At 38.5% G+C, this 15,067-nt stretch overlaps 1 pseudogene; it reads right to left on the minus strand.

The window, feature by feature from the left end:
• Positions 1-13,594: 13,594 nt before the first annotated feature.
• LOC142442194 (small nucleolar RNA SNORA42/SNORA80 family) lies at positions 13,595-13,704 on the minus strand (annotated as a pseudogene).
• Positions 13,705-15,067: the final 1,363 nt, after the last annotated feature.

The following is a 15,067-nucleotide window of genomic DNA, read 5'->3' on the forward strand; positions in this document are numbered from 1 at the left end:
TTATGAGAGTTCCAGATGATCCAGCAGATGGTGCTGTTTACATATCTACTGCAATTTGAAACTGCAGAGGAATGATTTATTTCCAATTCAACCATTGATGGGCTGTAAATTATTGAGCATACCTTCGCAATAGGAAGGGATAATGTAGCCTTGCTCTGGAGGATTTCACATTTACAAATAATTTGCATAACATTTCCACTCGATATATTAGAAAATGTACTACTTCGCAAGCAATCTCACATTAATGGAACCTGATCGGTTGCAGCAAGCCTAGTTATCTTCTGCCGGGAGTACACTCAGATGTGAAAATACATATTAGATAAAAGACCTATTTAATTTTCTGGTTACTTATATGGCTATTAAAATGCAGCATGCAGACCATTAAAATGGTGATGATCCTTATTTAATGGAATGTGAATTTATTCTTCCAAATAGTGAACAGTTTTATAGTAAGTTTTTGTGACATGTTAATTATGTACTATCTGGGCATAAAAGCTTAAGCCAGTTAACAGAGATAAATGGCACATCTGGCATCAATATTGCAGTGGATCTATTCTACTTCATCTAAAATTTAGTAATGGATTACACAGAGAACCTTAGAAATGCTTGTACTAGTTAGGGAAGTACCACAATCACCATTTCAAAAATTTCTCACTTGCAGAGGGTTTTGCCTCTCTAAAGAAAGACCTGTTCTCAAAAGAAACGCAGTAATGGAAACTACAACATAGTTTTTGAAACCCTTAATAACAAATCACCAGGTTATTGAAAAAATCCCAATAAATACATCCATTTCTGTGGTATATCAATGGTATTTATGGTTAAGGTCTTCATTCCATTGGACCACTTTTCTTTGGAATGGGCACAAGTCTGAATCTTTTCCAGTTAGTTGACCAAGTAGTTGATTTCCAAATTTCTTGATGAGTGGACATGTGCAGTTTTGCATTCTTTGTTTAAACATCTTGACTGATCATTCACCAATGCCTGAAGATTTGCTTTAAATTTATGCTTTAAGTCTAGCTTGAACTTCGGTCACTATCACTGGCTTTTTGCCTATGCTACCTCGTGAAATTTATGAGCAATATTGGTGAAAACAATTCTGTGTATTTCTTCCATCCTTTAAAAAAATATTTCCTGAATCATGAAGCACTTTACCTAAAAGTGTTTAATATTGGAACTCGAGGCTTGAATTTTTCTTTAGTTTATCAATTCATTAAGAGTGCCAGAAATACCAGCCAAATAAGAGGCCATAGAATGAATCTAGGCCTACAAGTAAAGACTGCTAAAGAGATGTCTGCTGTGTTTGAATGACTAGATAGAGGCACTCAACTGTACAGTTCATAAAAATCATAAGTGACCCTGTGGAAAATCAAAATCCCAGAAACCTTAATGGTGCTCGAGAAGTACCTGTATACAGACCAAGAGACTCATTAGAAGAGAAGAAAAGAAAGCTGACTCCATGCTTTAAAATCAAACAGACAAACACAAAAGGTATATAATCTTTAATTACACGTCTGCAATATGTATGCTAAGCACAAAATCCTAGAAATGGGATTCTCTTAAAAAGAATAGAGAATCAGATGGGAGGAAAACTCATTAACAACCTAAGATATACCTAAGACGCCTAAATATATACCTAAATATACCTAAATCATTTCCTGATGAAGACTACACCCTTCCTCTCGACAACACCTCAACGTGTCAAACATCAATGAGGTTACTTTAAGAACTAAGGATTGCCTGAATCAAGTAATTTCAATCAACTCATAATCACGTGAAAGCTCCTGCTGAGCATGATTAGGTGCACATGAGCTTCAAGAGAACAGAACACGTCGGTCTTGGAAGAAGCACAGCTAGACGGCTTCTGAGAAGCCAGGCTAAAGATTCCCGTCCTTGGGGGCTTTGGACGCGTCATTGGGAGTCTCTAATCACCGGAGAAAACATGCCGCTTAGTCAAGTGGAGGGTCGGTGGAAAAAAGGAAAACAGCAAGGAGACGGATTAACACTGCGGCTCCAACTAAAGCTTCACCAACAGCAAATATGGAGACCATGGTCCAGGACGCGCAATGGCTCGTTTTGTCGCACATAGATCCATGAGGATTTGCAACCGTTTTAGTGGCAGCTGACAACACTGAAAGCCTTGTTTTGCAGATTGAAATACCCATCAGAAAAACAGAAGAGATAAAAAGACGTATGAGATAAAAACTGTTCTTTCTGAAGAGATGATATATAGGTATAACAATGGGTATGCGACTTTGATTTGTATAACATATTACAACACTTTTCTTATAAAAGCTAACACAGGATTCACTTTAGAAAAAAATTAAAAACAGGAGAGAGGCTTCAAAATTTGGTCTGAAGTCTTTTTGCATGAGCATCATTTGGAGAGCTTTTTATTTCTGTTACTATTGTGACTTTCTATTTTTAGAATTAGATTCCTAGAATTTTCTACTGGACTTCTGCATGGCTCTTTCTGGTAGAGGCTTCTGGGCTCTCACTGTTTTCCAAGGTTTTCCAGGAACAGTAAAGTATAATAATGTATCACAGCAGCCTCTGCAAATCCTGAAGTTGAAGGAGATAGAGTACAGTGTCAGGCAACTGAGAATGATACTATGTCTCTATACACCCAGACAACATAATGAAGTAAACAAGCAATATTATTAAATAAAGCAAAAATCCTTGTAAAGCTCACAGAAGATGTAATGAGCCTGATCCTGTTAAAACCTACATAATGTAGGCTTTTAGTGGGAGATGGCCTCTTTCCAAATGACTTTGTTATTCTTTTTTCTGAGCCACAATAAACTTAATTCAACAATTAGTTATCTCATTTCATTTTCGTAGATCCCTTTACCAAAAGCAGTTCTAAGTTTCAGTTGCCTGGAGCAAAAAATGTAAGGCGTGTCATTGCAGCTGGTTTTCCTGATGACTGTAATTTAGGGAAATCGTCACTGCTTCTGGAAATATAATTGACTTTCTCTGTGCTCTTTGATAAGCTCTTTGTTGAACTCATTTACCATTATTATGACTTTTCTAGAATTTGTAACTTAAAAGTTTCTGAAGGTATGCGTGTGTTCTGTTGAATGGTAAAGAGAGAGAAAGATTATTTTGAACAAAAAGTTGTTCTAAAAATTTCCAATGATTAAAATAATTTACTAAAATGAAATTATCTGGAAATGGAAAACATTTAAACCCATTAATTAGTTAATTAATTAAGTCTTGGAAATGCTCCCCTTTAGTGTGCATCTTTGAGTTTTCATATCAGCCATTGTTCACACCCTTTTTAATTAAAAAACAAAGGTATTCCTTTTGAAATTGTTGTTTCCACGGAAATGAATTTTATAGAAAACAGTTGCATTCATTAATTTAGTCCCTTGCAAACTCTTTTGTGATTTATTCCCTCCAGGAATATCTTGCTCATCCATCCTCTTTTTGAACAGTGTCCCCGGATAGGGTGCCTTTGATCCAACTGGAAGAAAAGTGGCTTACACCCAGAGCACAAGGCATGGGATGTCCAACTGAATCTCTGCTCATTAGGTTCTATGAAGCCATCTACATAGGAGATGAAATGAGATTTTATATTTATTCTTAACCATTCGCCCACTTTAAATAAACCTGTTTATCTGTTTAGGTGAAGGGGGTGCTTGACTACTCCATGTCATATGTCCATGACCAAGTGTGGTATGTTAATAAAATATTTTAAAAAGGAAATAGGATCATTGTGGACGAGGAGAGAAGCATGTGGTTAGTGTCTCATTTGGGATATAATAATTTTAACATGGGTATTGATTCTGTGTGTGTATTTTAATACTTAGCATCCATTTCCAATCAGCAACATGTTTCATATTCTACGTTAGGTCTTTCCATTTTTATCATGACCTAGTATTCTATCTCCCCTGCTCCTATGATTTAGACATATTGAGATACATAAAAATTTAAAATTAAATCTGTGAAAACCTGTGATGGCAGTAATACATGAAGACAGCGTCTTGGCATCATTAGAATGTGTGTGCGAGTGTGAGTTTGTGGTGCACATGTGTGTCTACAGGTGTCTCTGTGCCCATAAATAAGCAGGGTCCTCTATACTGCCTCCACAAACTTGTTTTTGAACAAACATTGTCTTGATTTCTTTTATTTGTTTCTGCTTGCAGGTAAGATTTCAGGTGAAGATATGACTTTAAGGCTGGGACAGAAAAAAAGATAAACTCTTGCTCTAAGACATTAATGCAAATGGAACGTAACAAGTGCATTCAAGTGTCTCCTTTCCTACTTGGCATTCTATAAAAAATATTTCTCAACACTCTCTGGCTTTTCTTTTTAAAAAAATATATGTTTTATCTTTCTGTTCAATTATTCATAGTATCCTAAGGACCACTTTCAGTATAAAATCGTATCTATGGGAGGTAAAAGCACCAAGAAATTTATTTCTGAATGTATGGAAGAGAAAGATCTAAAAATATATATGTATATGTATGCTGTTAGCATAGAGGAGGCTATATGGACCTCCTTGATGTGCTTTTAAATTCAGTGGCTTTCTTGTCATATCCACTTTTAAACTTCTGGTTTCTTTCTGGGTTTTTATATTTTATGTTCTTTAATCACACAGATTTTTGCATGAATTAAAGACTTTACTATTGATTATTTGTATTGCATTTTCTGTCTTTGTAGGTAGAGTTCACAGCTGCATTTTGAGCACCATTACACGTTTTTATGTGTTTCTGCCTTCTCTTTTCTTCTAAATTCTGAAAAAGTAGTTTGCAAGCTATGCCCTGTTTACCATCAAATAAACTTTTGCCCTAATTCCTGCTTTCAAGGTCTTTGTTCTGCCAAGTTTTATCTTCATTTTCACTGTAAATGTATCAAACATAGAAACATGAAAAGTGTGAGTGGATCTGAAAAATAGGTGTCTACCTCACATTATACAATTAATCATACAGCAAATTGGTTTTATTTATAAGTGTTCCAATAAACAATGTTAAAGTAACTTTTTCTCCACAGAGAGATCTCAAATCATGTACATATACACAATTCACAGTGAAATATTTAGTTGTATTATGTTTATTTGTTATCCGATCAAATCTTTCCTGGAAAAGGCAATTTAACATTAACAACTGCAACTGGAAGGACGCCCACAGAGGGCACAGTGCACGCAGCCATTTCTTTCTGAGTCTGCTGCCACAGAAGCCTGTGACCAAGGCTTTCCAAGCCTGTTTAAAGGAAAGGCAGGGTGTTGTCCTTACCTGTTTGCTTTATTTCTCCTAATGCCTTCTGATATGTGACAGTGATTCTTCTATGTCTATGAAGTAGTTCTAAGCAATATAAAATATGTAAAGATAGAGACAAGAATATTATTAAAGTGTCTGTTGTCCAAACACCTTATTGCAGAAGAAGAACCTGAATCTCATTGAGATTTCCCTTTGCACGTGTGCCTCCAGCTTAGGAGTTGCATCTTTGTTTGTGATGCAAATACGGTAACGGGAAGAAATCCCATCATTTCGGGGGAAGGAACTTTGTTCTGAAATAATGAGAAGAGCAAAGAATCACAGAAATATAAGAAAATAAGAGACCTGTCTAGTTCAGTGCACACTGGTGCACATGTGTGTGCGCATGTATTGACTATGGCTCTAGAAATTTTAAGTTCTAAACATAAACTGTATGTCAATGAGGCACTGCTGAAGTCATCGTACAGTGATGTCTCCGTCATAACTGACTACGCTCAAGAAAGGTTTCCTTTATTCTAGGAATATAAAGACTTCAAATTAAAGTAGGTTTGGGCATTTTCGCAGACATCTTGTCTTAATTTTATTTTTTCATAGTTGTATTGACATGTAGTCCATGCCATATCTATTAAAGAAAGTTGTGCATTCATCACTATAATCTGTTTTCTTCATTCTTACATCCATTATTATCCCTCAACCTACCGTATCACAACCCTAAGAAACCATACATGTAGACTACCTATCCCGAATTTCATATCAAGAAAACCATTTTTAAAAAGGAAAGCACCACCACCAAAAAGCAGCACATAGGAACCCCTCAGTCCAAAAAGACAGAAGCAAACAATAGAAACTGGAGCAAGCTGAAAATAGATCAAAGGGAAAACAAATGATATGATATTTAATTGTAACTTAACTCTCTAGGGCTTCTACGAATCAGAAGGAACTGAATGTCAGAGTTTGGTTTGAGTTTGGTTTATATCTGTAATCATCCCCAGGGCATTGCTCTCTGTCTGGGAAACGCTTTTCCCATTCTTGACCAATGGACCAAGGGATTCAATGGATTATTACTTCATGTGGGTGCTCTGAAAATTGATTATGGGGTTGTCAATGTCGTCCATATTTTTCAGGCATTTTAATGCACTTCCTGCTATGCACAGTTTATGAAAAAGGCATGAAGAAAAATGAAAACTTGAAAGCTTCCCAAGGACAATGTTGATGAAATCAAAATTAAAATAAGACTGGTAATTAGGAAATACATTTCTCATGTAAATATTGATCATGCAGACAAAGAAAACTTCAAAATATCTTGGACAAAAAAATTAAAATATCATAGAATTTGTCTATGATCTTTGGAAGCTGCCTCAAACAACATAACCATCTTCATACTAGAATCATGGTGCTCACTAGATTTAATTCCAGATATGCTAGTGCTTAGCTAAGGGGGACAAACAGAGCACTTGGTTGCTCCCCAGAAGGTCTGAAGTTTGAACACAGAAACTTTGAAAGACCGGCCTGGTGATCTACTTCCTAAAAATCTCCATTGAAACCTCTGGGTGGGTTGAGTTCTCCGACAGCTGTGCAACAGCCAGGGCAGAAAGTGGGAGTTGGCTCCGCAGCAGTTGGTTATGAGTTAGCTACGTAATCCCTGGCAAACAAGTCAATCTATGTGCAAACTTTCTTCACCAATAAAATGAAGAAAACAATAAGGCTTCAGTCACAAATAGAGAGTCATGGGTTAAAATAAATGGAGTTCCTGGAACAATTATTGCCCATCCAGAATTGTTTAGTATAGGTTACTTATGTGGGAGCTTCAAGATCTTGTGGGGAAATTTCATTTATATTTTCATTAAAATTTCTCCCAAACATAAAAATTCCTCATATTATTATGATCAAATTGATCAAGGTAGAACGAAAGAGAGGAAATTTCACGAAAAGAAAATATAAACTTTAAAAAAATTACTAAAACCAATAGCTTTTGTTTTTTCAATCTTCATCTGCTTACTTTTATTCCCTGTTAACTTGCTTTGTTGCCTACTCACATTCCCTCCTCACCCAGAACATGTTTTGTTCCCTGTAGGAGACTGCTGAGTTGTAATATTCTGAGCGGTCAAGTGCAAACTGTTAGGCCAGAATATGTTAGTTTCTGATTGGATAAATATGGGAGGAATCAAAATACTAAGACTACTTACCAAGCATTTCATTATATTCGATGTCAGCGATCTTCCAACTACACGTTGAGAATTTTTCGGCAATGAAAAACACTTGTTCAAAGCAATTAAAAACAGAATCTACTCGATTGAGCCAAGCTTAAGTTAGTTAATTACCTTTAGTCAGTTTGCCATCTGCTTCGAAACAGTCACTACCCAATACGGTGATAACCCTAAAATATTGTTGTTTTATTTATTGTCATGTCTGACGTACCACAAAATCAAACGATGCCCAGCCCTACACCATCCTCACTACCATGTAGTCTAGCGCGTGGAGGTCAGTTATTGGACGCACCGTGGCGTTTGAGTTCTGTCCTCAAGAAGGGATTCGTCTTCCAGAACGATTACCCAGTGCGCTCCGCAGTCGATGCCCATGCAGAGCAGACAGAGCAGAACTGCCGCATAGAGTTTCAAAAATGGGAACGCTTTTTAAATGGCAACTATCAATGTCTCTCCTTCGAATTTTTACTGTGGGAATTTTACAGAGCAGATCATCAGTCTTGCATTAAATCGTTCACACACATGCCGTGCCATCTGATTCACTTCAGATACCTTAATGCACCATCACTTAGCCCACTTTCCTCCTGTGTTTCTGGGGTCTGGTCCTCCTCCTTTCCCACTTCTTCCTTGGGTAGATGCTGCCCTTTTAACCCCCTAGTGGCTGATTATACTAATTCATGCATTCCTCCCTAGTGTTATTGCTTTCCCTTGTAGACCTGGCTATTCTCTGGCTGAAAATTGAGCCACCAGTGTGAGTTCAGTTCCAGGCATGGAAGGTGACTGAGGACCGTATTCTTGTGGGTTTTACCAGTCTGTATAAGACCAGTAAGCTTAATATGACCAGTAACCTTAATCTGTGTGTGTGTGTGTGTGTGTGTGTGTGTGTGTTTTCATAAAGTGTTCTCCCTTTCTATCCGGGACTTCCCTATTGACCGGTTTCAGAGCAGTGGGGAGTGGGAGCCTCTTAGGTCTGGTCTCCAGTTGTGGAAACTGATGATCATAGAGTGCATTCATTCATGGAATTAATTTGTTTCATGTCTTCATTCTTCATTTCTGGGCAGAGAGAGTCGAATAGCTCTACTTAAAGCTAGCTAATCACCATGTGCTTCCTTCTGTGGAAGCACTGGTGGGTTTGAATCTCCAGGCAGTGAGCTATCTTCTGAGTGCTTCACACACTGAGCCATCATGGATCTTACTAGCACATTAGGCTTTTTAAATGCCTCTTCAGTGTCATCACTGTGCCTGCCTTGCACTCTACGTTACAAAGATATATATTTGCTTCACAAGTGAATCACAATAATAGGTTCCTAAATTATACATTTGATTGGTAAAGGAATCACAATAAAATAGCAAATTGACTCTCCTCAATAACAATACCAAAAAATCGCAATACAAAATTCATGTCTACTCACTGGATCTAAAGGTCGTATTTTAAAGAGGCCATGACTTCTCATTGATGTCAGTGACTCCTCTGTTCGGCAATGAATTTCTCAATATATGTAGTCAGCATTACATCACTAGAAATATAAACAAAAAATAAGTCCCCCCACCCTAACCTCCCCCAATCCCTATGTCTAAAGGAAAATCCCTACAAGTTAAAATAATGAAAATTTCCAATTGTTATTATTGTTAGGTGTGTCAAAGATTTATAGCAATTTCAAGTGAAATAACCGAGCTGCCCCCATAGAACTTGCTAGGGTGCAAGCTTTACAGAGGAGCAGTGGAGTGTGGGCGGGCTCATTAAGTTAAGCATTGGGCTGCTACTCTAATTGTTCATGGTTCTAACCTGCCAGATACTCCATGGGAGGAAGATGAAGTAGTCTGCTTCCATGGAGATGTACAGCTTCAGAAAGAATTACCTTGCCTATCACATGCCTTTGTAACTTAGTTGGTTGTGAGGTTTCTGCTGAGTTATAGGTTAGAAAACACAAAGGGCAGTTCTACCACTACTGTACCCTATCGGGTTCATATGAATTAGAATGGACGCAATGGCAATAGCGTGGTTTCAATTCTTTTATTAATTGGGACCGTTGTAAGTCTAAATCAGTTCAATGGAAGTGTGTTTAGCTTTGCTCTTTTAGAGTGTGGTGCTTTCTCCCAGGCGGCTGCTGTGGGAACGGAAGCAGTCAGCTTGGGTTAGCACCAGAAGCTTGCTCATTGTGCAAAGAGGGTTCCTGAAAGGTTCACTTTGACGAAAGGATAAAGGTGAGCATACAAAGGCTGTGTTTTAATATTGTGTTTTCCAGTTGCTACTTTACTTGAGTAATTTGTTAAAACAAATAACAAACATTTGACTTCCAAATATGAGAAATGGTCCACACGTCTTAACTCGGGGACCAAAGTGAATGGGTTTGAATTTTCAACACTGAAAGAGGAAATCGTTTTCCTTTTATCCCAATCTAGTTTTCTTATTTTATGTGCTTCCCTACCTCAGAATATTTCCCGGTTTCACAATGAAGACAGTACAAATATCTATCAATGGAAAAGCCATCGTTGTTATCAAACTTTTGGCCCTAAGCAAAACAATTACAGTAAATTAAATCTCTTCCAGGAATGCTTGAATGATGTGCATTTCAGGCCAAAGAGCTCTTCGGCTACTGGCCACATGTCAAGACTTTCTTATTCTGCAAACAGGCAGGATTGGTAAACTGTCACAAGTAGTTCTGCAGCTGGGGGTGCCACGACTCTGAGCACATCCTCACCAGGACGGATACATACACAAGAGAGCAAGGACAAGAAAGAAGTGTGTACAATCATTACCAAATCCTCACAATGCTTCTCTTGATCTGCAGCATATGTGCTTCCTATGTATTAACATTTTGCTATGAAATTCCAAAGTAAACACTTATTCTGTATTTAAGAGAGTAATAAAATGTCTAGTAGGATATTGGCACTAGCAATCATTTTGCTGCCTAAATCCAATGTAAAATAATATATGAATCAGTCTACTTCCAATGTGATTTTTACTTTTCAAAATAAAAATCTGATTGTAGGCACAAATCAATTTGTATATTCTCTAACACAGCTTTTCACGCACAGGAGAAGAGAAAATAGAGGAGGGAGGAAAAAAGAAAGGAAGAGAAAAAATAGCAAACTCACGTTGAAGGAGTCGATTATGATGCCTGTCAACCCTATGGACAGAAGAAAACTGCTCTTGTGGCCTCCCTGGGTTATAAATGTTTACAGGAGCAGAAAGTCCCGCCCTTCTTCCTCAGAGTAGCTGGTGGGTTTGAATTCCTGCTCTGTGGTTGACAGCTCATTGGGCATCCTCTCAAACTCCATTCCAAAAATTCACTTCAATCAAGGGAAATTCCACTTAACAGCAACCCTGTGTGGGGTATCTGAGACTGTGCCCCTCTAGAGTAGCCTATCAACTTCTCTCTGTATGACAGAGTCACTGGGGTGGTGAACCTCTGCCTTTGCAGTCACCAGTCCACAGCCTGATAGGGCCACAAGGGCTCCTTCCAAAACAGGTGAGAGTAGAACACAGAAGATGCTTATTTGAGGCAGATACTAAAGGGTTAGTAGAAATGGCTAGCTGTAATCACCCTTCATTGATCTTAAAAGTAACCTCACTACCCCTTTTAAAGTAAGCCTAGTACAAACAAGAAAGTCAGCTCTGTGTGTAGAACATGCTGAAGTCCATTGGCAAAGTAGACAGGATAGAAAAAAATGCCTGGCTTTATCCATGACAGAAACATTGGAATAAGTTATGGTTTAGCAACCCTTCCATTAGAGAGAGAAAGCAGATACAAGGAGTTATTGTTGTAACACCATTTATTTGACAACATGCTTCAAATCTCTTGGTGTTTCTGGAAGGGCTCAAGCACAGCAGGAGACAAATGAAGGTAAATTACCTTTAGTCTCTCTGATTATCACAATTAAATTAGCAAATTCATTTACTCCTCTAAGAAAGAGGTATGGTTTCATAATATGGCGAATCAGAGAAATTAGAGGCTTCCGTTTTTCAGAACCACTTGCCAGGAATCTCATTAAAATAGGGACTTTTTCCCAGAGCATTAATAAAGCAGTTCTAATAATGGACTCAGGGTAGGTTTTCATTCTGTTTGCCCCCACTGCTCCTCATCAGAGTGGCAGCTCACCAGTGAGCCAATGAAGAAACTCTGACGTTGAAATTCTAAAGTGACTTTGTGTTAGCATCAGAAATGTCCTGGCCACACAAACTGTAAAGAAATGCCTACATGAGAGAAAAATCCTTTCAAATATATTTTTCTTTAATTAACCAATTATTTTGTATTTTACTCTCTGAAACACTAACCATTAAAACCATTTTAGAGACCTTATTTGGAACACCGCAGTAAGACCTTATTTAGTTGCTATCATTGACTCTCGTTCACCCCATGTTCTTTGCAATAGAAATGCACTCCACAGAGTATCAAATTTGAAAAACTCGTGAATATTAAAAACTCAATGCCACTGAGTTGATTCTGATCCATCATACTTATAGGAAGTAGACCACTGATTCTTTCTTCTAAGTTACATAAGGTAAATTGCAACAGTCAATCGTTTAGTTCCTAGTAAAGTACTTAATATTTACCACCACGCAGATACTCTTATTTGGGAGACAGTACCCTTGAAAGTTGAATGTATAAATAAATCATGTATGTTGGCAGGCACTCCTTATTATAATAGAACACAGTGACAAATGTAACTTTGATGACATTGATCTCTGGTGTAGATTACTTTTGGCTAACTCTATTTGAAACCTTTAAAAAAATCTTCCCTGTATTACCCCCTTTGAAGGTTGGCTACAGGAGAATTTAGAATGAAATTTGGAAGGTGCAAGCCTGGGAAGGGTTTCAGATGCCAACGCATCTTGCATTGTTTCTGGATGATTTACCGTTCCCTAAGGTTAGTACCAAGTGACAAATGGAGTATTCAGCCCATGCCGATCCTGCCAGCCTCTTCCGTTAGCTTCTTACATGCCTGGACAGGTATACTGCACATCTTTGGGGACGGAAGCACCTTCTATTGCAAGCAGTCTACAGCATGAGAAAGTCGTGCTCATCTGCCCTGCAACATTATAGTTCTTCTTTGGAGGCTTGATTTGACTAATTATGTTATGGGATTTCACTGAAGGCTCTGGTTTGTCCTGATAACATATATTTATTTATAGTATCCACATTGTGATCTATTCACACCCTCTACTACATAAATCTTGACTCAAAGCAGAAAACGGCAGGAGGACATTTATCTGTGCTTTGTATATTATTCAAAGTTATTCAACTGTGCAGATCATAACAAACCATGGATAGACTTGAGAAGAATGGGCATTCCAAAGCACATGTTTGTGCTTTTGTGGAACTTGTACATGAATCAAGAGGAAGTTGTGTGTTTTAAAATCATGAAGGTGTTCAGCAGATTTGTATCCTCTCACCATACTTATTCAACCTGTACGCAGAGAAACTCTTCAGAGAAGCTGGATTCTACGAAGAAAAGTGCTGCATCAGGATTGGAAGAAAACTTATTAACAACCTGCATCTGTAGATGACACAACTGTGCTTATGGATGGTGAAGAAGCCTTGAAGCACTTGCTGATAAAATCAAGGATTGTTGACTTCAGGATGGTTTACACCTCAATGCAGAGAAGAACAAAATTCTCACAACTGAATAAGTCACATCATGAAAAAAAGAGGAAAGATTGAAGTTGTCTAAGATTTTGATGCATGAATAAATAAAGCACTGCTCAAAAAAAGCAGTCATCATGAGAGCACAGGAGAAGGAAAAACTGCCTGGTCCTGAGCCATCCTCGCGATTGCTCCTATGCCCGAGCCCGCGGATAGAGCTGCCATATCCTTGCAGCTCATTGAAAACCTCGTTTTTCACTGCCACTCAACTCGACCAAACACGATGATGTTCTTCCCAGGACAGGGGTCTTCTGACAACGTGTCCAAAGTATGTACAATGCAGCGTTGCCATCCTTGCCGCTATGGAGCTTCAAGCCATGCTTTTTCCAAGACAAATCAAGTTATCTTTCCGGCAGTCCGCGGCACTGTCAATGATCCTCTCAAGCGGCATAATGGAATTCATCGACTCTTGGTCAGCCTTCTCTAGTCAATGTCCAACTTTCACATGCATGTGAGAGAACGGAAAAGACTGTGTTTTGGCTCAGCTGAAGGTAAAATCCTTGATTTTCAATACTCTGAAGAGATCTATTTTTCCCCCCACTGTGCCAGGCAATGGTTTGGGGTGACAGTTTGCTTTCGCATGGGACACTGTGAGAGACCCATGGGATCGGACCTGCCACAGATCCACATCCATGCACTACTCTGAAGAGATCTTGTGTAGAATACTTATATAATGCATTATTTCTTTGATCTCTTAACTGCTGTTTCCATGAGTATTGATTGTGACTCTAAGCAAGACAAAATCCTTGACAACCTCAACCTTTTCTCCCAATATCTATGGGTCCAGTCATCCATGTTATCTATTAGTCCACTTGTGTGGATTTTAGTCTTCTTGATATTGAGTTGTAACCTCTATTGAAAGCTGCAATACTTCATTTTCATCTGCAAATGCTTTGAGTCTTCCTCACTTTCAGCAAGCAAGGTTGTCATCTGCATCTTGCAGGTTATTAACAAGCCTTCATTCAATCCTGTTGCCAAATCTTTCTTCATATAATTCAGCTTCCCTGTTTATTTGCTCAGCATACAGATTGAATAAGTATGGTGAGAGGATACCACTTTTGAATAGCAAAGATGTTACTTTGTGGATAAGGGCATGGAATGTACAATAGCCTTACATGCATGTGAAAGTGGGGCACTGCATAAGGAAGACTGAAAAAGAATGAATTTATTTGAATTATGGTACGGGCGAAGACTATTGAAAGTCCCAGGGACTGCCAATAGAATAAACAGAAATAGCCCAGACACTCTTTAGAAACAAGGATGAAGAGAGAGACTTTGTTCCATATAATTTGGACATGGTGTCAGGAGAGCCCATAAAGGACATTGTGCCTGGTAAAGTGGAGGGGCAGGGAGAATCGATGAAGGCCCTGCAGTGGATTGACACAGTGGCTACAGCAAGGGCTTGAGCACAGCAACAACTGTTAAAAGGGCGCAGGACTGGGCAGTGCGTTGTTCGGTTCTGCATCGTGTCGCCAGGATTCTGAACTAACTGGAGGGCACCTAACAGCACCAACACTTGCATGCTTGTATATTTATTTCTCCATTTTCCTGAAACGTAAACCACATCAGTGTCCATGACATACCCTAGGTGTTCACTCACTCACTTCCATTCTGCCATTGAGTTGATGCTGACCCATAGCCACCTTATAGAACTGCCCCTGTGGGTTCTGAAACGAACTTTTCACAGGAGTGGAAAGCTTCATCGTTCTTCCGAAGATTAGCTGGTAGTTTTGAACTGCAGACCTTGCAACTAGAAGCCCACTGAGTAACCACTATGTCACCATGTCTCCTAGTTCTTCTTAGAAGTACTTAGATCATATAAATTCTACTGTCTAAAATAATCTCTTTTCCACATCATTCATGTGAGTTTTTTAAATTATTATTACAGCCCATGTGGCACAGTGGCTAAGCACTTGGCTTAATTGGTAATCCAAACTCATGGGGAAAATAATGGGCAGGTATGCTCCCATAAAACAATGCCATCTTGGATAGTCTACTG

This window comes from Tenrec ecaudatus, chromosome 2, assembly GCF_050624435.1.
Source record: "Tenrec ecaudatus isolate mTenEca1 chromosome 2, mTenEca1.hap1, whole genome shotgun sequence".
NCBI lineage: Eukaryota > Metazoa > Chordata > Mammalia > Afrosoricida > Tenrecidae > Tenrec > Tenrec ecaudatus.